The 22,627-nt window shown below is 47.1% G+C and overlaps 1 protein-coding gene and 1 long non-coding RNA gene across 2 annotated transcripts in view; one reads left to right on the top strand and one right to left on the bottom strand.

Moving 5' to 3' along the window:
• LOC143818251 (uncharacterized) overlaps positions 1–18,750 on the bottom strand; it is a 53,360-nt gene extending 34,610 nt beyond the window's left edge. The window contains exon 1 of the long non-coding RNA XR_013224416.1: positions 18,616–18,750. This is a non-coding gene — a long non-coding RNA (uncharacterized LOC143818251). The remainder of the gene's footprint in view (positions 1–18,615) is intronic.
• Positions 18,751–18,767: 17 nt separating this feature from the next.
• Positions 18,768–22,627, top strand: part of FANCC (FA complementation group C) — a 333,078-nt gene continuing 329,218 nt past the window's right edge. The window contains exon 1 of the mRNA XM_077299602.1: positions 18,768–18,807. The gene's annotated coding sequence lies outside the window, so the exon portion shown is untranslated. The remainder of the gene's footprint in view (positions 18,808–22,627) is intronic.

The raw sequence follows: 22,627 nt of genomic DNA, 5'->3' as shown, positions 1-22,627 counted from the left end.
CGCCGCCGCACTATGTCCCGGAACACAGCAAAATACTTCCGGGACAGTGCGCCGGCGCATGCGCACTAATGCTTTTCGCCTTTGCCCACAGTTGGGCACAGCATACTGCGCAAGGCAAGATTGCATTGCGCACGCGTGAACTACGGAGGAAACTTACCGAAATTCAAAAAAATTGAAATTAGACTTACTGGTAATTTGGTTTCTAGGAACCTTCCACGACAGCATAGGAGGTTGTCTCCAAGCCCTAATGGGGGACACGAAGCACAAAGGGGTTAAAATGCCCCTCCCTCCACCTACTTGCCAGTAACGTATAACGGACACCATAGCACTGGGGGGGGGGGGGGGGGGGGGGGGGGGGGGGGGGTCAATAGCCTGGAGTACTTTCTGGCCAAAGGCTAAATCCCTACTGGACAATAAGTCCAATCCATAGTGTTTGGTAAGAGTATGAATTGCCGACCATGTAGCGGCTCTGCAAATCTGCTCAGTAGAAGCACCAGCTCTCAGCCCAGGAGGTTGAGGTAGATCTTGTAGAATGAGCCCTGATACCGCCTGGGAGTGTTATGTTCTGGGCTAATTACACTGCTCAAAAAAATAAAGGGAACACTAAAATCCCACATCCTAGATATCACTGAATGAAATATTCCAGTTGTAAATCTTTATACATTACATAATGGAATGTGTTGAGAACAATAAAACCTAAAAATTATCAACGTAAATCACAACTAATATCCCACGGAGGTTTGGAGTTGGAATGATGCTCAAAATCAAAGTGGAAAATGAAGTTACAGGCTGATCGAACTTCAGTGGAAATGCCTCAAGACAAGGAAGTGATGCTTAGTAGTGTATGTGGCCTGCACGTGCCTGTATGACCTCCCTACAAAGCCTAGGCATGCACCTGATGAGGCGGAGGATGGTCTCCTGAGGGATCTCCTCCCAGACCTGGACTAGAGCATCCGCCAACTCCTGGACAGTCTGTAGTGCAACGTGACGTTGGTGGATGGTGCGAGACATGATGTCCCAGATGTGTTCAATCGGATTCAGGTCTGGGGAATGGGCGGGCCAGTCCATAGCTTCAATGCTTTAATCTTGCAGGAACAGCTGACACCCTCCAGCCACATGAGGTCTGGCATTGTCCCGCATTAGGAGGAACCCAGGGCCAACCACACCAGCATATGGTCTCACAAGGGGTCAGAGGATCTCATCTCGTTACCTAATGGCAGTCAGGCTACCTCTGGTGAGCACATGGAGGGCTGTGCGGCCCTCCAAAGAAATGCCACCCCACACCATTACTGACCCACTGCCAAACCGGACATGCTGAAGGATGTTACAGGCAGCAGATCGCTCTCCACAGCATCTCCAGACTGTCACATATCCTCAGTGTGAACCTGCTTTCATCTGTGAGGAGCACAGGGCGCCAGTAGTGAATTTGCCATTCCTGGTGTTCTGTGGCAAATGCCAAGCATTCTGCACGGTGTTGGGCTGTGAGCACAACTCCCGTCTGTGGACGTCGGGCACTCAGACCATCCTCATGGAGTCGGTTTCTAACCATTTGTGCAGACATGCACATTTGTGGCCTGCTGGAGGTCACTTTGCAAGGCTCTGGCAGTGCTCCTCCTTGCACAAAGCCTGAGGTAGCGGTCCTGCTGCTGGGTTGTTGCCCTCATAATGCCCCCTCCACGTCTCCTGGTGTACTGGCCTATCTCCTGGTAGCGCCTCCAGCCTCTGGACACTACACTGACAGACACAGCAAACCTTCTTGCCACAGCTCGCATTGATGTGCCATCCTGGATGAGCTGCACTACCTGAGCCACTTGTGTGGGTTGTAGAGTCCGTCTCATGCTACCACGAGTGTCAAAGCACAACCAACATTCAAAAGTGACCAAAACATCAGCCAGAAAGCATTGGTACTGAGATGTGGTCTGTGGTCCCCACCTGCAGAACCACTCCTTTATTGAGTGTGTCTCGATAATTGCCAATAATTTCCATCTGTTGTCTATTCCATTTGCACAACAGCATGTGAAATGGATTGTAAAGTGTTGCTTCCTAAGTGGACAGTTTGATTTTACAGAAGTTTGATTTACTTGGAGTTATATTCTGTTTAAGTGTTCCCTTTACTTTTTTGAGCAGTGTATGATTTGGAGATAGCCCTCTTGATCCAGTTTGCGATTGTACTCTTCGCCATCTTCCTTCCCCTATTCTGCCCCGATGGATGAATAAATAGATTTGGATCAATTCTCCATGATTTAGTTTGTCCAGGTAGTATAAAATCATTTGTCGAACACCCAGCGTATTGAATTCTTCCTCCCTTGTATTTTTCGGATTTTGACAAAAGGAGGGGAGCACAATGTCCTGTGAATGGTGGAAGCCAGACAACTTTGGTCAGAAAGGATGGATCAAGATGGAGAACAAATCAATCTTTGATTATTAAATAGGGTTCTCTTATGGATAGTGCCTGTAGTTCCCCTATGCGCCTTGCTGTGGTAATAGCTACTAGGAAAGCTGCTTTAAAAGAAAGAAACTGAGGGGTACAGGAAGATAAAGGTTCAAATGGTGGTTGTGTAAGGCCCTTGATTACTACATTCAGATCCCATGAGGGGATGACAGGCTGTTTTCTAGGACATCGTCTAAGGACCGAAACCATAAATCTTTTAATCCAACGGTGGTTGGCTAAGTTTTGGTCAAACACTGAACTTAGGGCAGAGACCTGAACTTTTAAAGGTACTAGGCCTAAGGCCTAGCTCTAACCGCTTCTGTAAGAAGTCCAGAATTTGTGAAACGTTGGGGTGGAAAGGGTCTGGAGCATTAGGTGGGCACCAGGAAAAGAATTTCTTTCATACTTTGCTATATATTACACTGGTGACTGGCTTTCTGGATGTCTGTAAGGTGTCAATTACTTTGTCCGACAGCCCCGTGCACGCAAGACTTGGGCTTCTGTAGCCAAGCAGCTAACCATCTTCTGGGGATCTGGGTGATACAAAGTTCCCTGAAAGATCTGCGTTTGGAGGTAAGTGAATTGGACTGTGCACCTGAAGATCGATCAACGGGTTGAACCAGATCCTTTTGGGCCACATCAGAGCCACCAGGATGGTTGGAGCCTGATCTTCCCGGATTTTTTTTAAGGGTTTTTGCTAGCATCGGATTGGGGGGGGGGGGGGGGGTGAATTGCATAAGCCAAGCGGAAGTTCCACTGTTGAGCAAAGGCATCTACCCCTTTGGATCTGTCCTGGAGATACAGAGAGAAGTAATTCTCAAGATGTTAATTCTGACCTGAGGCGAACAGATCGATCTCTGGTAGACCCCATCTTGCTACTAGCATATGGAAGATTCCCTCATTCAAGCTCCGTTCTCCTGGTTGTATATCCTGCCAACTCAGGAAGTCTGCCTGAAGATTGGAGGATCCCTTCAGATGGACAGCTGTCAGAGAGAGATGTCTTTCGGCCCAGCAAAATATTCGGTTTGATATATTCTTTAAACTGTAGAACTTTGTGCTCCTCTGATGTTTGAGGTGAGCTACAGTGGTGATATTTTGTCTGAATATACTTTGACATGATGACCGATGATCATGTTGCCTGCTGCAAGAAGGGTCTCCTCTACCGCCTTTAACTCCCTGAAATTGGATGATCTGGCGCATGTCTCTGGACTCCAGTGTCTCTGAAAAGGGGTATGTAGTACTACACCTCGCCAACCCCTCTTGCTGGCATCGGTTGTTACTGTAATTAGGGGTGACAGACCGAGCTACTCCTTTTTGAAGATTTATGGGGTTGAACCACCAAGCCATGGATGCTTTTACCCTGCCCGGAATGTGAACCTTTCTGTTTAGAGAGCTGGGGACTCCATTCCGGCTTCTGAGAATATGGGTTTGTAAGGGCCTGGAGTGGGTCTGAGCCCAAGTTGCAGACTGAATGCAGGCAGTCATGGAGCCTAGAACAGACATTGCTGCCCTGAGGGTAGGGACCTTTGTTCCCTGAACTCTGATATTTTGGATATCAGACTTAGAAAAGCAGACATCCTTCCTCCCAGAGGATCATCGTCTGAGTCTTGATTCACTCCCAAAAACCTTCTTGTTGTGGAAGGTTGGAGCTCCGATTTTTTTATATTCAGGATCCAACTTAGGGACTGTAGGATGTCCAGTGATTTCCGTACGTGACCCCTAAGTGTTTGAGCAAACTGAGCTATGATTAGTAGATCGTCTAGGTATGGTACAATACAGATGCCCTGCCCCCAGATGTAGGCTACTGTCTGACATAATTCTCGAGAATACTCTCAGTGCTGAGGAGATGCCGAAAGGGAGCACGTACTGGTAGTGCTTCATCTGCTGATTTTGTGGAACCGCAAACCTTAAGTATCTCCTGTGGCAAGAATGAATGGGGACATGAAAGTAAGCATCCTTCAAGTCGATAGTGGCCATAACAAAATGGGGTCCTATCAGTGGAATTGCTGACTTCAGACTCCATCTTGAATCTTCTGTACAGCACGGGCCGATTGAGGCCTTTCAGATTTATAATGATGCGTGCATCCCCTGAAGGTTTCTTTACGATGAAGAGGCGGGAATAGTGACCTCTTCCCCACTCCTTTGCTGGCACAGGGGAAATTACCTTTGAACTCAGCAATTTCAGGAGATCCGATATTAAGAGGTCTTGAGCTCCCTGGGACGGAAGGGAGGTGACTCTCAGACCCCGAGGAGGGGAGGACTCGAGCTCTAAAAGGAGGCCCTCTTTGCTAATATTGAGGACCCACTGGCAATCGGAAATCGCCAGCCACTGATAAAAGAACCCTGAGAACCTCCCCCACGGCGTCGGAGTCATTGTTTATCCTGATGCCGCTGCTGGGGGACAAGGATGCTCCTGCCTTTCCCCTTAGCATAGCTCCATCTTCCGGTCTTCCCTTTACCTCCGGCTTGAGAGGTCTGGCCTTTTCCAGTATGTAATCAAAGGCAGGTCCGAAGACATTCGCCCTTAAAGGGGATGAAGCACATCTACATAACATCTCCGCTCCACATTTTAAGCCACAAGGCCCTCCTGGCAGAGTTAGACTGGACCATGGGGACCTGGCAGCAATGCGAACCGATACGGCTGAGGCACCAGCCAGAAATCCAGCTGTACTGTATTTTTCAGCAGCTGAAGGGAATCTAACAGCTCCCCTCTTGAGGTCCCTCTGGATATGTGACTCTCCAATAGATCCATCTATCGAAAGAGGGATCTAGCGACATGTGGAGGCTATATTAGTTTTGAGTGAGGAAGTGGAGGTCTCCCAGGATTTTTTCAGGAGGCTCTCCACCTTTCTATCCATAAGGTCTTTCAGTTGAGAGGAGTCCTCGAAGGGGAGAGCAGTTTTCTTAGCTACTCACAACTTGAACATCTACTTTAGCAACGTCCCAGCTGACAGATTCACCTTCTAGAATCTAGAGGGAACCTATGCTTTAGAACCGAAGGGGTGCTCAGACGCTTTTCCAGAAACTCCCATTCTTGGGAGATCGTGTTCATGATGTTCTCGTGGACTGGGAACACTATTTGCCTCTCTGCTTTCAATCCTCCAAACATCTCATCCTGGACTGTTTAGGGAACCTGTTCCTCCTCAAGGCCCATAGTGTTACGAACTGTACTTATTAAATCCTCCATGTACTCTGTAGAAAAAAAGGATTTTCTGGCTTCAGATAGCCTATGCCTTATGGGATGCGAGATCTTCCCATTTCCCTGAGGCCGAGCTGAAAGAGTTCTGAGTCTGAATCAGAGTACTCAGCTTGCAGTTTCCTCTTTTTAGGGAGGGATGGAAACTGAGGTGAAAAGGTAGCCAAGGAGGACTGGACCTCCTGCCTTACTAGGGTACAGATTTCATCCAGGAGGGATGTTCAGCCCTAACCACCCTGTCCGTACACTCCTGACATAACTGTTCCCACCAGGATGGAAGTTTCTTAGAGTAGAGGGCACATTTAAGGATTTTCCTGGCCTGGTTTTTGTGGGTAACTTGTCTCCCTAGGAAGAGAGGGGAGAGAAGCATCACTAAGGGAACCCACTAATACTGATATAAGACCCAGACTAGAACCCCCCCATTTCCAGTACAGAAGCAGAAACACCTTCCATTGTAGGGGATAAGCCTTATCTGAGGGTGTCTTCTGGCAGGTTTATATAGAAAGAAACCCTTCCCACAGCACTGACAGCCATTCCCCTCCTCCTCCTTGGGTCCTGAGCAGGCTTCCGCATGCTCTGCACGCCGTTCAGAGGTTGCAGAGGGCCAAAACCGGATGTTCATGCGTTCCAGGGTTGAAGTGACATGCGCCCTTTGATGACATCACTTCTTGGTCACCGAACAGCACGCCCGAGAGGAAAGACCGGAGATCCCTGGCCTGCTTTACCCTTACGGGGGCGAAGGTGTGCCAGGAGGGTCCCGGAATCCACCAGCAAAAAAGGGGAGACGGAAGCAGCTATGAGGAGGAAAGGCTGAGCCCACGACCACCACTGCCCGGCTATATTAAAACAAGGTAAGTGCAGTCGCCGGCCATGAAGCATACCCAAAAAACCTCTCCATGCCCCATGAGGGACAGGAAAGACAAGACCAGTATCTGGAGGGGCTTCTTAACCTTCTTAGCAACACTTTAATGGTAAAAATAAAATTTTTCATTAAACTTTGAAAAGCACTAGATGGGTTAACAAACCACCAGACAGCAGTTTTGAATATGCAGAGGGGAGCCATTTTTAAAATGGTATAATGTTTAGCATAGGTACCACAGTGAAAAAATAAGGGTTTTGTAAATTTGTGTAACAAAATTGCTACATTTTTAAACGTAATCTAACAAAAGAAAATATTTGACAAATGTTGCTGATGTACGGCAGACAACGCAAGTTATATTCAGCAACTATTTCGTGTGGCACAACTAGTATGATTACAAGGTATAAATGATCAAAGTTTCAAAACTGCTATTTTTTTTTCTTACGTTTGTCAAGTGTGTGACATTTTCATAAATAAGTGCAAAAGATATAGAAAAATGTACCTCTAAAAGTCCAACGTGTCAAAAAAAAAAAAAAGTCTCAGTCACTGGGATATGTAGAAATTAGTGATGAGCGAGTATACTCGTTGCTCGAGTTTTCCTGAGCATGCTCGGGTGGTCTCCGAATATACAGTATGTGACTGCTCGGAGATTTAGTTTTCCTTGCCGCAGCTGCATGATTTGCGGCTACTAGACAGCTTGATTACATGTAGGGAATCCCTAGCAACCCCTACATGTACTCAGGCTGGCTAGCAGCTGTAAATCACGCAGCTGCGTCAACAAAAACTAAATCTCCGAGCGGCCACAAAAACTCGGAGGTCACCCGAGCGTGCTCAGGAAAACCCGAGCAATGAGTATACTCACTCATCACTAGTAGAAGTATTTCAGAGTTATCACCACAAAAAGCGGTGTCAGGTTTGAAAAACTTGTCCTGGTCACTACTATGAGGCTGAAAAATAACTGTCCTGTACCCGCCCACCCTAAGTGGTCAGTAGCGATGAGCGAGCATGCTTGCCATAGCTCGTTAATCAAATGAACATCGAGGTGCTCTGCTATGCTCGTTCCTTGGTCAAGTATCGCGGGTGTTTGAGTGCCAGGCTCTTGTCCTTGCCCCGCATTGCCTGTTAAGACAGCCAATGAACATGTGGGAATTGCCCACCATTGCTGTGACTGGTTGGCCGAACCGTGTCATCTGGTCTTATAGGATGCGTTAAATCCACAATTAACCCCTTCCCGACCCATGACGCCACGTAGGCGTCATGAAAACCCGTGCCAATCCGACCCATGACGCCTATGTGGCGTCATGGAATGATCGCGTCCCTGCAGATCGGGTGAAGGGGTTAACTCCTATTTTACCCGATCTGCACGGAGAGGGGGAGTGGTACTTCAGCCCAGGGGGGGTGGCTTCACCCCCCCGTGGCTACGATCGCTCTGATTGGCTGTTGAAAGTGAAACTGCCAATCAGAGCGATTTGTAATATTTCACCTAAAAAACTGGTGAAATATTACAATCCAGCCATGGCCGATGCTGCAATATCATCGGCCATGGCTGGAAATACTAAAGTGACCCCCCCCACACCCACCGATCGCCCCCCCAGTCCTCCGTTATGGGGTCCGGTCCCCTCCGTCCGCCTGCCGGCTCCCCCGTCCTCCTGTCCGCTCCCTCCTTGCGCATATCCACCCCCCCTGTGCTCCGATCCCCCCCCCCCCTGTGCTCCGATCCACCCCCCCCACCACCCCTTCATACTTACCGATCCTCCCGGTGTCCGTACGTCTGCTCGCTGGGCGCCGCCATCTTCCAAAATGGCGGGCGCATGCTCAGTGCGCCCGCCGAATCTGCCAGTCGGCAGATTCCTTACAAGTACATTTTGATCGCTGTGGTAGGTTCTATCACAGCGATCAAAATTAAAAAAATAATAAATAACCCCCCCCCCCTTTATCACCCCCATAGGGACAATAATAAAATAAAGAATTTTTTTTTTTTTTTCCACTAGGGTTAGGGTTAGAAGTAGGGTTAGAACTAGGGGTAGGGTTAGGGGTAGGGTTAGGGTTACGGGTAGGGTTAGGGTTATGGCATGTGCACACAGAGCGGATCGGCCGCGGATCCGCAGCGGATCGGCCGCGGATCCGCAGCGGATCGGCAGCGGATCCGCAGCGGATTGGCCGCGGATCCGCAGCGGATTGGCCGCTGCGAATTCGAAGCAGTTTTCCATCAGGTTTACAGTACCATGTACACCTAAGGAAAACCAAATCCGCTGTGCCCATGGTGCGGAAAATTCCGTGCAGAAACGCTGCGTTGTATTTTCCGCAGCATGTCAATTCTTTGTGTGGATTCCGCAGCGTTTTACACCTGTTCCTCAATAGGAATCCGCAGGTGAAATCCGCACAAAAAAACACTGGAAATCTGCTGTAAATCCGCAGGTAAAACGCAGTGCCTTTTACCTGCAGATTTTTCAAAAATCGTGCGGAAAAATCTCACACGAATCCGCAACGTGGGCACATAGCCTTAGGGTTAGGGTTGGAATTAGAGTTAGGGTTGGAATTAGGGCTAGGGTTTGAAATAGGGTTAAGATTAGGCTTGTGGTTAGGGTTGGGATTAGGGTTACGGTTGGGATTAGGGTTAGGATTAGGGTTGGAATTAGGGTTACGGGTGTGTTGCGGTTAGGGTTGTGGTTAGGGGTGTGTTGGGGTTAGGGTTGTGATTAGGGTTATGGCTACAGTTGGGATTAGGATTAGGGGTGTGTTGGGGTTAGTGTTGAAGTTAGAATTGAGGGGTTTCCACTGTTTAGGCACATCAGGGGTCTCCAAACGCAACATGGCGCCACCATTGATTCCAGCCAATCTTGCGTTCAAAAAGTCAAATGGTGCTCCCGCCCTTCCAAGCCCCGACGTGCGCCCAAACAGTGGTTTACCCCCACATTTGGGGTACCAGCGTACTCAGGACAAACTGGGCAACAACTGTTGGGGTCCAATTTCTCCTGTTACCCTTGCAAAAATAAAAAATTACTTGCTAAAACATAATTTTTGAGGAAAGAACAATTATTTTTTATTTTCACGGCTCTGCGTTATAAACTTCTGTGAAGCACGTGGGGGTTGAAAGTGCTCACCACACATCTAGATAAGTTCCTTCGGGGGTCTAGTTTCCAAAATGGGGTCACTTGTGGGGTGTTTCTACTGTTTAGGCACATCAGGGGCTCTGCAAATGCAATGTGACGCCCGCAGACCATTCCATCAAAGTCTGCATTTCAAATGTCACTACTTCCCTTCCGAGCCCTGACGTGCGCCCAAACAGTGGTTTACCCCCACATATGGGGTATCAGCGTACTCACAACAAACTGGGCAACAAATATTGGGGTCCAAATTCTCCTGTTACCCTTGTGAAAATAAAAAATTGCTTGCTAAAACATCTTTTTTGAGGAAAGAAAAATGATTTTTTATTTTCACGGCTCTGCGTTGTAAACTTCTGTGAAGCACTTGGGGGTTGAACGTGCTCACCACACATCTAGATAAGTTCCTTGGGGGGTCTAGTTTCCAAAATGGGGTCACTTGTGTGGGGTTTCTACTGTTTAGGCATATCAGGGGCTCTGCAAACGTAACATGATGCCCGCAGACCATTCCATCAAAGTCTGCATTCCAAAACATCACTACTTCCCTTCCGAGCCCCGGCATGTGCCCAAACAGTGGTTTACCCCCACATATGGGGTATCAGCGTACTCAGGAGAAACTGGACAACAACTTTTGGGGTCCAATTTCTCCTGTTACTCTTGCAAAAATAAAAAATTCTGGGCTAAAAAAATATTTTTGAGGAAAGGAAACACATTTATTATTTTCACGGCTCTGCGTTATAAACTTCTGTGAAGCACTTGGGGGTTCAAAGTGCTCACCACACATCTAGATAAGTTCCCTTGGGGGTCTAGTTTCCAAAATGGAGTCACTTGTGGGGAGCTCCAATGTTTAGGCACACAGGGGCTCTCCAAACGCGACATGGTGTCCGCTAATGATTGGAGCTAATTTTCCATTCAAAAAGCCAAATGGCGTGCCTTCCCTTCTGAGCCCTGCCGTGCGCCCAAACAGTGGTTTACCCCCACATATGGGGTATCATCGTACTCAGGACAAACTGGACAACAACATTTGGGGTCCAATTTCTCCTATTACCCTTGGGAAAATAAAAAATTCTGGGCTAAAAATCATTTTTGAGGAAAGAAAAATTATTTTTTTATTTTCACGGCTCTGCGTTATAAACTTCTGTGAAGCACCTGGGGGTTATAAGTGCTCACTATGCATCTAGATAAGTTCCTTGGGGGGTCTAGTTTCCAAAATGGGGTCACTTGTAGGGGAGCTCCAATGTTTAGGCACACAGGGGCTCTCCAAACGCGACATGGTGTCCGCTAATGATTGGAGCTAATTTTCCATTCAAAAAGCCAAATGGCGTGCCTTCCCTTCCGAGCCCTGCCGTGCGCCCAAACAGTGGTTTACCCCCACATATGGGGTATCATCGTACTCAGGACAAACTGGACAACAACATTTGGGGTCCAATTTCTCCTATTACCCTTGGGAAAATAAAAAATTCTGGGCTAAAAATCATTTTTGAGGAAAGAAAAATTATTTTTTTATTTTCACGGCTCTGCGTTATAAACTTCTGTGAAGCACCTGGGGGTTATAAGTGCTCACTATGCATCTAGATAAGTTCCTTGGGGGGTCTAGTTTCCAAAATGGGGTCACTTGTAGGGGAGCTCCAATGTTTAGGCACACAGGGGCTCTCCAAACGCGACATGGTGTCCGCTAACGATTGGAGCTAATTTTCCATTCAAAAAGTCAAATGGCGCTCCTCCCCTTCCGAGCCTTGCCGTGCACCCAAACAGTGGTTTACCCCCACATATGAGGTATCGGCATACTCAGGAGAAATTGCCCAACAAATTTTAGGATCCATTTTATCCTGTTGCCCATGTGAAAATGAAAGAATTGAGGCTAAAAGAAATTTTGTGTGAAAAAAAAGTACTTTTTCATTTTTACGGATCAATTTGTGAAGCACCTGGGGGTTTAAAGTGCTCACTATGCTTCTAGATAAGTTCCTTGGGGGGTCTAGTTTCCAAAATGGGGTCACTTGTGGGGGAGCTCCAATGTTTAGGCACACGGGGGCTCTCCAAACGTGACATGGTGTCCGCTAAAGATTGGAGCCAATTTTTCATTCAAAAAGTCAAATGGCGCTCCTTCCCTTCCGAGCCCTGCCGTGCGCCCAAACAGTGGTTTACCCCCACATATGAGGTATCAGCGTACTCAGGACAAATTGGACAACAACGTCCGTGGTCCAGTTTCTCCTTTTACCGCTGGGAAAATAAAAAAATTGTTGCTAAAAGATCATTTTTGTGACTAAAAAGTTAAATGTTCATTTTTTACTTCCATGTTGCTTCTGCTGCTGTGAAACACCTGAAGGGTTAATAAACTTCTTGAATGTGGTTTTGAGCACCTTGAGGGGTGCAGTTTTTAGAATGGTGTCACTTTTGGGTATTTTCAGCCATATAGAACCCTCAAAATGACTTCAAATGTGAGGTGGTCCCTAAAAAAAATGGTTTTGTAAATTTTGTTGTAAAAATGAGAAATCACTGGTCAAATTTTAACCCTTATAACTTCCTAGCAAAAAAAAAAATTGTTTCCAAAATTGTGCTGATGTAAAGTAGACATGTGGGAAACGTTATTTATTAACTATTTTGTGTCACATAACTCTCTGGTTTAACAGAATAAAAATTCAAAATGTGAAAATTGCGAAATTTTCAATTTTTTTTGCCAAATTTCCGTCTTTTTCACAAATAAACTCAGAAATTATCGACCTAAATTTACCACTAACATGAAGCCCAATATGTCACGAAAAAACAGTCTCAGAATCGCTAGGATCCGTTGAAGCGTTCCTGAGTTATTACCTCATAAAGGGACACTGGTCAGAATTTCAAAAAACGGCAAGGTCATTAAGGCCAAAATAGGCTGGGTCATGAAGGGGTTAAAAAAAAAAGAAAAAAAAAGCTTATGTTGTAACTGCATTGACGCAGGTGTTAATAAAGTAAAAAAAAAAATGGTGTGGGTTCCCCTCTATTTTTGAAAACCAGCCAAGGTAAATCAGACATCTGCAGTCTTATATCGTCAGGCTCGGATGGTACCTGGTTATTGGGCCCTTCCCAGCCTTAAAATACCAACCCGCTTGCCACCCCAGAATTGCCACTAGTCAAAGGATTTGGGTACTGACTACAGCTCTCAGAGAAGCTGCGTCTCACTGCACTCTGCGACGCCAGGTGAGGATGATGAGTGCTGACGTCACTACCTGGCGCCTGTGAATAGCAGTTGAGGAGCGTAGACTACATCAGACCTGCATGCCAATATGTTGGGCATGAACGAGGGAGTGCATAACTAATAAAATACCAAAGAGACAAACACACAAATGAGCTTAAGTCTGGGATTCATGCAGAAATTCAGCTGCGTGTTATCCTGAAAAACACTGATCGTGGGAACATACCCTAAAAGGCGAAATACGCCATTGTTCCCAGCAGCTACCTGGGAGTCAGAGATGCGTCCAGGGGTCTCCCCTATCTGAGCGCTGTTTCCATCTATTTCAGCGCTTCTCCTGTCCCCCAACCACTGGATTTTTCCAGAAAAGTGCTTGTTTCTCATTGACTTATACTCGAGTCTGTCCAACCTGCTTGATTCATGTATGGATCATTTCTGTGCTCGCACATCAAGAGTGGTCTGCAGATTAGCGCGCTCCCGCCAGCCTCATAGGCAGAGCCTCTGTGCTCACCAATTGGGGCAGCGCTTTTCCTCACACCACACCAGACTCTAAACACGCACGCTCTCTATTAGTATAGTGTGAAGGGCAGCCTAAGCTTCCTGCAGGTCCCCTTAGCAGAGTGGTCATTTACAGAGCATAGAGAATACGAGACCTACATTAGTGTCCCATACACACTGCACGTCAGCTCACATGTTATAAAGCAGCGTGCTTCTTCACACCACAGATGAGGCTGAAGTTGGTTTCTTAGTCGTTCAGTTTCTTATTCGGGGCTGAAGTTGATTTCTTATTCGGCAATATTTTCTTTTCTGTTTTTTATAGGTTTAACAACAAAAATAAGCATCACAATAATAACATACAATGCAGTGAGGTGCCCTGATGTGAATACAATTAAAAACAGCTCCAGAAACAATCAAACTGGCACAAAAATAGGCATCAAAGTGGGCACCAAAGAGCATTGAAGAAAGGGTTAAATGACTTTGGGTCACTGATCTCACACTGCAGACATATAGAACAGGGCGCCCCACATCCAAACCAGGTATGTCCAGCCTGGCCCAAATGGGTTCTGGGCATCAGAACTGGCAAATTGGGCAGTCAATTTTGGCCATTTGAATAAGTGGTGTTTTTAAGGGGTTAAATGACTGGGCCACTGATCTTACACTTAGAATACACAGATAGTGATGCCCTGCATCAAACCCAGGTCCCTCCAGCCTGGCCTAAATGGGTCCTGGGCACCAGAATTGGAATCAAAGTGGGCAAACAGCCCATTTTCCCATATTTGAATAAGTAACTGATGCTTTTAAGGGGTTAAATGACTTTGAGCCACTGATCTCACACTAAGAATACATAGATAGTGATGCCCTGCATCAAACACAGATCCCTCCAGCCTGGACCAAATGGGTTCAGGGCACCAAAATTGGCATCAAAGTGGGCAAGCAGCCCGTTTTCACAGATTTGAATAAGTAACTGATGTTTTTAAGGGGTTAAATGACTTTGGGCCACTGATCTCACACTAAGAATACATAGATAGTGATGGCCCGTGTCACGAATCACAGGGAGGATATTTTTATCATCCCCATCGCTGACATCAATATGTCTTGAACCGGGGTTGTTTGGTTGCCCCGATTCTTTTCTGAAGGGGATTTATCTATATCCCACTTCCGGCTTGGAACTTGCAGCTCTCTGGCATCCCCTTACTCTCAGGTCAGTCAGGGTACTACACCTAGGATAAATAGTCGCCCGAAACCCTGACTTATTATGTACTGGCCAATGGGCTCACTGCAGCGAGGGCGATATAACTACTCCCACTCAGGCGGGAACAATAATTATCAACGCCGTCCGTCGCTGCCAGTTTTCCCCAAAAGTGCAGAACAATTTCTGCTGCCACCAGCTCCGATTTCTTAATAACGGGTCCAGAGCCAACCCAATTAGTGGCACAATTCACTTCAGAGGACGTGACAGTACGTTATAGAGCAAGGAGAAACGAAGGCATTAATTTTATATATTTTACTCCAAAAAGGTAGGCAGTGTTTCCAAAAGGGTAAAAAGATATTATACAAGACGACAAGTAACGTATGTACAGAACAATTACAAATAAAAATGGATTAACGGAAGAAAATAGACTTACGGTTCTTTCATATCATGGCTGACCATGCGGCTCGGGGGAAGGGCATAAGACTAATGAAGAAAGAAGTCTCACTCACTTATCCCTATCCCTGTGCCCAAAACTAAGGCACTCCCCCTGTGGTGACCTCACTCAGAGGCTGAGTACTCCCCTTTCTTACAATTATGAAAAGCCATTTTTATACCTATCTCGCCGTATGAACCTCGTAGATGAACGACACAATGATCATGATGCTCCTCAAGTCATGGGGGTTCCTTTAAGTATAAACACGAGGTAGATATATGACCCGCTTAAGCAGCAATCCACCTCTCTTTCACTGTCAGGTGCCGTGCTTAGAAAACGCACGGGCACGTAGCCCTATTGTCACACATACCAAATATATATAACTTTCATATCTCTGTCACTAATTGGCCTCACTACAGTTAGTCCTCGGGTTACAACAGTCTCGAGTTACATCGTTTCGTGGTTACGACGCTTTATACGACGCCTCATTCCGACTTACACGGTTTTGCGTCGTAAGTCGAACTACATGCAACTACGTGCAGTGGCAGAAGAATAGAGTCCAGTACTGTACACTGTACCCGGTTACACGAGGAAAACGAGTCTCCTGCACGCCATAACACCCTAATTATGTAGGGTACTGTGTTAGGATAGGTGTTTGGATAGGCTAAGTGTTTGCAGTACTGTACTGTTTTTATGGTACAGTACTGTATGAATGTATGGTCCGACTTACATCGAAATTCGGTTTACGACGCCGTGTAAAGGCCCCGTCACACACAGCGACGCTGCAGCGATACAGACAACGATGCTGATCGCTGCAGCGTCGCTGGGGAGCTGTCACACAGACCGCTCTCTCCAGCGACCAACGATCAGGGGAACGACTTCGGCATCGTTGAAACTGTCTTCAACGATGCCGAAGTCCCCCTGCAGCACCCGGGTAACCAGGGTAAACATCGGGTTACTAAGCGCAGGGCCGCGCTTAGTAACCCGATGTTTACCCTGGTTACAAAAAAAAACCAAACAGTACATACTCACCATCTGATGTCCGTCAGGTCCCTTGCCGTCTGCTTCCTGCTCTGACTGAGTGTCGCCGTACAGTGAGAGCAGAGCGCAGCGGTGACGTCACCGCTGTGCTGTACTTTCACTTTGCGGCGCTCAGTCAGTGTGGGAAGCAGACGGCAAGGGACCTGACGGACATCAGATGGTGAGTATGTACTGTTTGTTTTTTTTTACATTTACGCTGGTAACCAGGGTAAACATCGGGTTACTAAGCGCGGCCCTGCGCTTAGTAACCCGATGTTTACCCTGGTTACCAGTGAAGACATCGCTGGATCGGTGTCACACACACCGATTCAGCGATGTCAGCGGGACCTCAACGATCAAAAAACGGCCCAGGCCGTTCCGACACGACCAGCGATCTCGCAGCAGGGGCCTGATCGCTGGTACGTGTTACACATATCGAGATCGCTACTGAGGTCGCTGTTGCGCCACAAAACTTGTGACTCAGCAGCGATCTCGCTATGTGAGACGGGGCCTTAAGAACGGATCAACGTCGTAAGTCGAGGACTACCTGTATTAAGTTTCTACAGGAACAAAAGAGCACATGGTACTATAGCTGCCTTTCCCAGGTTAAAGCCATAAACTACTCAGTGGGGGGGGGGGCTGCAGCACATTGGTATCAAGTTGCACAAAGTGTGTAGTAGAAGACAGTTTCCTATGCAGCTGAAGAGGGGGGTTCAGAGAGCCCACAGCGTGTCTGCTTTAGGGCTTTTTTTTTGTATCAGCGAACGCAGTGGGGGAGAAAAGAAAGGGTGTCGAATCTGCAGCGTGTGTCTGGAACCTTCTAAAAAATTACTCCAAACACGGCATTTTTTACATTATAGTGACACGGGCCATCACTATCTATGTATTCTTAGTGTGAGATCAGTGGCCCAAAGTCATTTAACCCCTTAAAAACATCAGTTACTTATTCAAATCTGTGAAAATGGGCTGTTTGCCAACTTTGATGCCCAGAACCTATTTGGGCCAGGCTAGAGGGACCTGCATTTGATACGAGACATCACTATCTGTGTATTCGAAGTGTGAGATCAGTGGCCCAAAGTCATTTAATCTGTCACCCCCAAAATCCAAGATGAGCTAAGCCCACCAGCATCAGGTGCTTATCTACAGCAGGGGTGTCAAACTGCATTCCTCAAGGGCTGCAAACAGGTCATGTTTTCAGGATTTCCTTGTATTGCACAGGTGATCATTTAATCACCTGCACAGAATGATTCCAGCACCTTGTGCAATGAGAAGGAAATCTTGAAAACACGCATGGTTTGAGGCCCTCGAGGAATGCAGTTTGACACCTCTGATCTACAGCATTCTGTAATGCTGTAGATAAGCCCCCGATCTATCCTGAAAGATGAGAAAAAGAGGTTAGATTGTACTCACCTGGGCAGGGAGTCCGATGGGCGTCGCAGTCTATTCCAGGGCCTCCCATCTTCATAGGATGACGTCCTCTTCTTGTCTTCACGCTGCGGCTCCGGTGTACTTTGTCTGCCCTGTTGAAGGCAAAGGCCTCTCTGACCTTTCCAGGCGCCTGCGCACTGCAGTACTTTGCTCTGCCCTCAACAGGACAAAGTACGCCTGCGCTGTAGCCGCAGCGTGACTACAAGAAGAAAACGTCATCGTAAGAAGATGGGAGGCGCCGGACTGCGACGCCCATCGGACCGGACCACAGCGGGACCGCCCCTGGGTGAGTATAATCTAACCTTTTTTTCTCATCTTTCAGGATACATCGGGGGCTTATCTACAGCATTCCAGAATGCTGTAGATAAGCCCCTGATGGCGGTGAACTTAGCTCATCTTGGATATTGGGGGTGACAGGTTCCCTTTAAAAACATCAGTTACTTATTCAAATCTGAGAAAATGGGCTGTTTGCCAACTTTGATGCCAGCTCTGATGCCCAGAACCCTTTTGGGCCAGGCTGAAGTGGCCTGGTTTTGATGTGGGGCTCCCTGTTCTGTATGTGCGCACTGTGGTATCAGTGGCCCAAAGGCATTTGACCCCTTAAAAACATCAGTTACTTATTCAAATCTGTGAAAATGGGCTGTTTGCCCACTTTGATGTCAGTTCTGGTGCCCAGAACCCATTTGGATCAGGCTGGAGGGACCTGGGTTTGATGCAGGGCATCACTATCTGTGTATTTTAAGTGTCAGATCAGTGGCCCAGTCATTTAACCCCTTAAAAACACCATTCAAATGGCCAAAATCGACTGCCCACTCTGATGCCCAGAACCCATTTGGGCCAGGCTGAAGATACCTGGTTTGGCTATGGGGCTCCCTGTTCTATAGTGGATAGAAATTAGTAGCCCAAACTCATTTACCCTTTCTTCAACGCTCTTTGGTACCCACTTTGATGCCCATTTTTGTGCCAGTTATATTAGCTGTTTTTAAGTGTATTCACAACCGGGCTTCTCGCGGCATTGTTGGTTATTATTGTGATGATTATTATTTATTGTTAAACCTATAAAAAAACTGAAAAGAAAAAATTGCTGACTAAGAAACCAACTTCAGCTCCGAATAAGAAGCTGAACTAATAAGAAACCAACTTCAGCCTCGTCTGCACGTCAGTCCACCTCACATGTTATAAAGCAGCGTGCTTCTTCGCTGTCCACACCAGTGTCCCCATACAGGAGCCTGTAATCACTGGCCGAGTGCTCCGGGGTAATACCGAAGAGACCCCCGCTTACCCTGTGACTACACCCGCAGTAACAGCGGCTCAGTCAGTGCTTTCTCGCCGGCACACGTCTTCTAGTTCTAAACTCTGCGGTAGTTTTGGCGCGAACAGAAATCTTCCTGTTTCTGCCCCGCCCCCATGCGCCGCTCGTCCTATCAGCACAGCGAGGCTCTTCCGGGTCTGCAGAGCTGTCGGCGCCTCACGTGTATGTATGTGCATGTGTACGTTGTATATGTGTGTTCGGTATGGGCTGCTCGCCGGCTCTAGTCACTGTAATGGCCGTGCATAGGGATCGCCAGGGCAACCCGGAGCGCTGCACAGCACTTCTGTGTCACCTGCATACTGTAGCGCCGTCTGCTGTGTTACCTGCATGCTGTAGCGCCCCTCAGCTGTGGTACCTGCATGCTGTAGCGCCGTCTGCTGTGTTACCTGCATGCTGTAGCGCCCCTCTGCTGTGTCACCTGCATACTGTAGCGCCCCTCTGCTTACCTGCATGCTGTAGCGCCCCTCAGCTGTGGTACCTGCATGCTGTAGCGCCCCTCAGCTGTGGTACCTGCATGCTGTAGCGCCCCTCAGCTGTGTTACCTGCATGCTGTAGCGCCCTCTACTGTTACCTGCATGCTGTAGCGCCTCTCTGCTGTTACCTGCATGCTGTAGCGCCCCTCAGCTGTGGTACCTGCATGCTGTAGCGCCCCTCAGCTGTGGTACCTGCATGCTGTAGCGCCCCTCTGCTGTGTTACCTACATGCTGTAGCGCCCCTCTGCTGTGTTACCTGCATGCTGTAGCTCCCGCTGCTGTTTTGCCTGCATGCTGTAGCTCCCTCTGCTGTGTTGCCTGCATTCTGTAGCACCCCTATGCTGTTACCTACATGCTGTAGCTCCCTCTGCTGTGTTGCCTGCATTCTGTAGCGCCCCTCTATTCCAGGGTTGTCAGCAGCCAAAGTAGGGGCAGATCAGCTGCTATTATCACAAGTCAGCCCAATTATCCAGAGAGCTCAGCGGTGTAAAAATTAGTAGTCGGCCTCTTCACTCCCTGAATGGTGGCAACAAAGGAAACGCTGTCCTTAAAGGCTCATTCAGACGTGCGTGTAAATGGCCGCAGCTCTCCCTACCCAGAATATGCAAAGCCGTCACGCTCGGGTTGGGAGAGTTGTTGCCAGCCCGTGCATTACCAGTTGGTGCTTGGATATCTGAATGAGCCCTTAGGCTGCGTTCACTCACCTGAGTGTCCGGTTTGTTCTCAGAGTAGAATGGATGTGTTTACACATGCATTAGCCCCTTCTTACCCGCGCGTTTTTTTTGTATTTGTCTCCCCTTCTTCCAAGAGCCATACACTTTTTTTTTCCAGCCGTATAGCCTTGTGAGGGCCTGTTGTTTTGTGGGATGAGTTGCACTTTTGAATTACCCCGTTCATTCTATCACATTAATGCACTGGAAAGCGGGAAAAAATTTGAAGTTTGGTGAACTTGCAAAATAAAGTGCAATTCCACAATTGTTTTTTTTTTTTTGGCAATATGACTCCCCAGGTCGATACGAGTATGCAGAAAACAAACATGTCTAGTTTTTATATTTAAGTGGTGACAATAAATAAAAAAAAAAAAAAAAAAAAAGATTTCAATTGTGTCGCCATTTTTCAAGATCCGTAATGTTTTCGGGATCTGGCACTGGTTGAGGGCTTTTTATTTTTGCGCCCTGAGCAAACATTTTTATTTATTCACTTTTGGGGTAGAAATGATGTTTTATTCACCTCTTATTGCATTTTCTTGCAATGTTTCGGTGGCCAAAAAATACAATTCTAGCATTTAGAGGGATATATTGCACACGCAGGTTAGGATATTTGGCACACGCAATGCAGTTTAGGGTGATAAATGGTGCACACATTGCAGTTTAGAGGGATATATGGCGCACACAATGCAGTTTAGAGGGATATATGGCGCGCACAATGCAGTTTAGAGGGATATATAGCGCGCACAATGCAGTTTAGAGGGATATATAGCGCGCACAATACAGTTTAGAGGGACATGGTACACAATGCGGTTTAGAGGGATATGTGGTGCACATAATGCAGTTTAGAGGGATATATGGTGCACGCAATGCAGGTCAGGGATAAATGGCACACAATGTAGTTTAAGGGAAAAAATAGCATTCACAATGCAGGTCAGGGGGATAAATGGCACACACAATGCAGGTTAGAGGGACATATGACAGACAATATACTGATAGAGGCATATATGGCGCACACAATGCAGTTTAGAGGGATATATGGCACGCACAGTGCAGTTTAGGCTACTTTCTCACATCAGTTTTTTGCCTTCAGGCATAATTCGGCTATTTTTGTAAAAAACGGATCTGGTGCAAACTGTGAAAACCTGATGTGCCGGATCCGTTTTTTTGCTGGATCCGTTTTTGTTTATCGGGCATAAAATTCGGAGTTCCTGTTCCGAGGATGCGAGAGAGATAAAAAAAATGGAATCGGTAGCCGGATCCAGTCAATACACCACACGTTTCATCCGTTTATCGCTGAAACCATCGCTGGGCGTTTTTTCGCCAGACAGAAAAAATGTTCATATGGATGTTTTCTCCATCCGCCGGAAAAGAAATTTTGGAAGGATCCGGCAAAAACTGGATGAAACGTATGGCCATCAGGCACAATCCAGCGCTAACACAACTCTATGAGAAAAAAACGGATCCGGCGGAAAAAAAACGGATCCATTTTTTTCAAAACTCGCCGGATTGTGCCTGACGGCAAAAACCTGATGTGTGAAAGTAGCCTTAGGCCGGCGTCACACTGGCGTGTTTTACGGATGTATGAGAGGCGCAGAAAATACGGATTGCATACGGTACAATGATTCTCTATGGCCTATCTCCTATCTGCCGTATTATATGGTTTTATACGGCTGTAGAAAATCGCAGCATGCTGCGTTTGTCAGCGTATTGCACAAAAACTACGCCAATGAAAGTCTATGGGGGCGAGAAAATTACGGATTACACACGGACCAAGCGTGTGACTTGCAAGAAATACTAGAAAATATATATATAGACTATATATGTTTAAGAGTATTTGAGCCGATGGATCCATGATACGTCCATTTTGCAAGCCTGCGTGAAAAATACGCCGTACGGATGCCATACGGATGACACACGGATAAATTTGTGCGTAAAAATCGCATTCTCGCATTGAATACGGAAGTGTTTTGGGACAATTTCTGCGCATTACGGCCGTAAAAAATGGACTGTATTTTCATACGCCTAGTGTGACGCCGGCCTTAGAGGGATATATGGCATGCACAATGCAGATGTGGGGGCTATATGGCACGCACAATGCAGATTAGGGGGCTATATGGCATGCAAAATGCAGATTTGGGGGCTATATGACGCACAATGCAGATCAGGGGGCTATATGGCACGCACAATGCAGATTAGGGGGCTATATGGCACGCACAATGCAGATTAGGGGGCTATATGGCACGCACAATGCAGATTAGGGGGCTATATGGCACGCACAATGCTGTTTAGAGGGATATATGGCACGCGCAATGTAGTTTAGAGGGATATATTGCACGCGCAATACAGTTTAGAGGGATATATGGCACGAGTAATGCAGTTTAGAGGGATATATGGCACGCGCAATGCAGTTTAGAGGGTGTCAGATAGTACTTACCGCATGTGTTGGGGGACACTCGCTTAGCAACGGGATACAGGCACGTTTTTCTCACAAAACAGTCCATCCGGTTTATTTTATGCAGCATAAACCAGGTCATGCACAGTTCATTATATACACTTTTATACGGCTTCAACTCACAGTTCACTAAACATGCTAGACTTCTCACTTTGTCCAGTTACCATGGGTGACCGTACACCGAACAGTTCATCATTGTCCATGGAACACAACAAGCACCATCAGTCTGTTCCACTGGAAGATACTTCACTGCCATTATGATAGCCCCCCTCCCGGGTGTTACCTTTCTGGAGCTCCTGCTCCACACGCTGACCTGTCAGTCCTCTCTCCTCCAGGGAAACTGCCGA

The sequence above is a fragment of the Ranitomeya variabilis genome, chromosome 1 (genome assembly GCF_051348905.1).
Source record: "Ranitomeya variabilis isolate aRanVar5 chromosome 1, aRanVar5.hap1, whole genome shotgun sequence".
Taxonomy (NCBI): Eukaryota; Metazoa; Chordata; class Amphibia; order Anura; family Dendrobatidae; genus Ranitomeya; species Ranitomeya variabilis.
The sequence above is the reverse complement of the archived record's forward strand: the minus strand, read 5'-3'. Positions and strand labels throughout refer to the sequence as shown.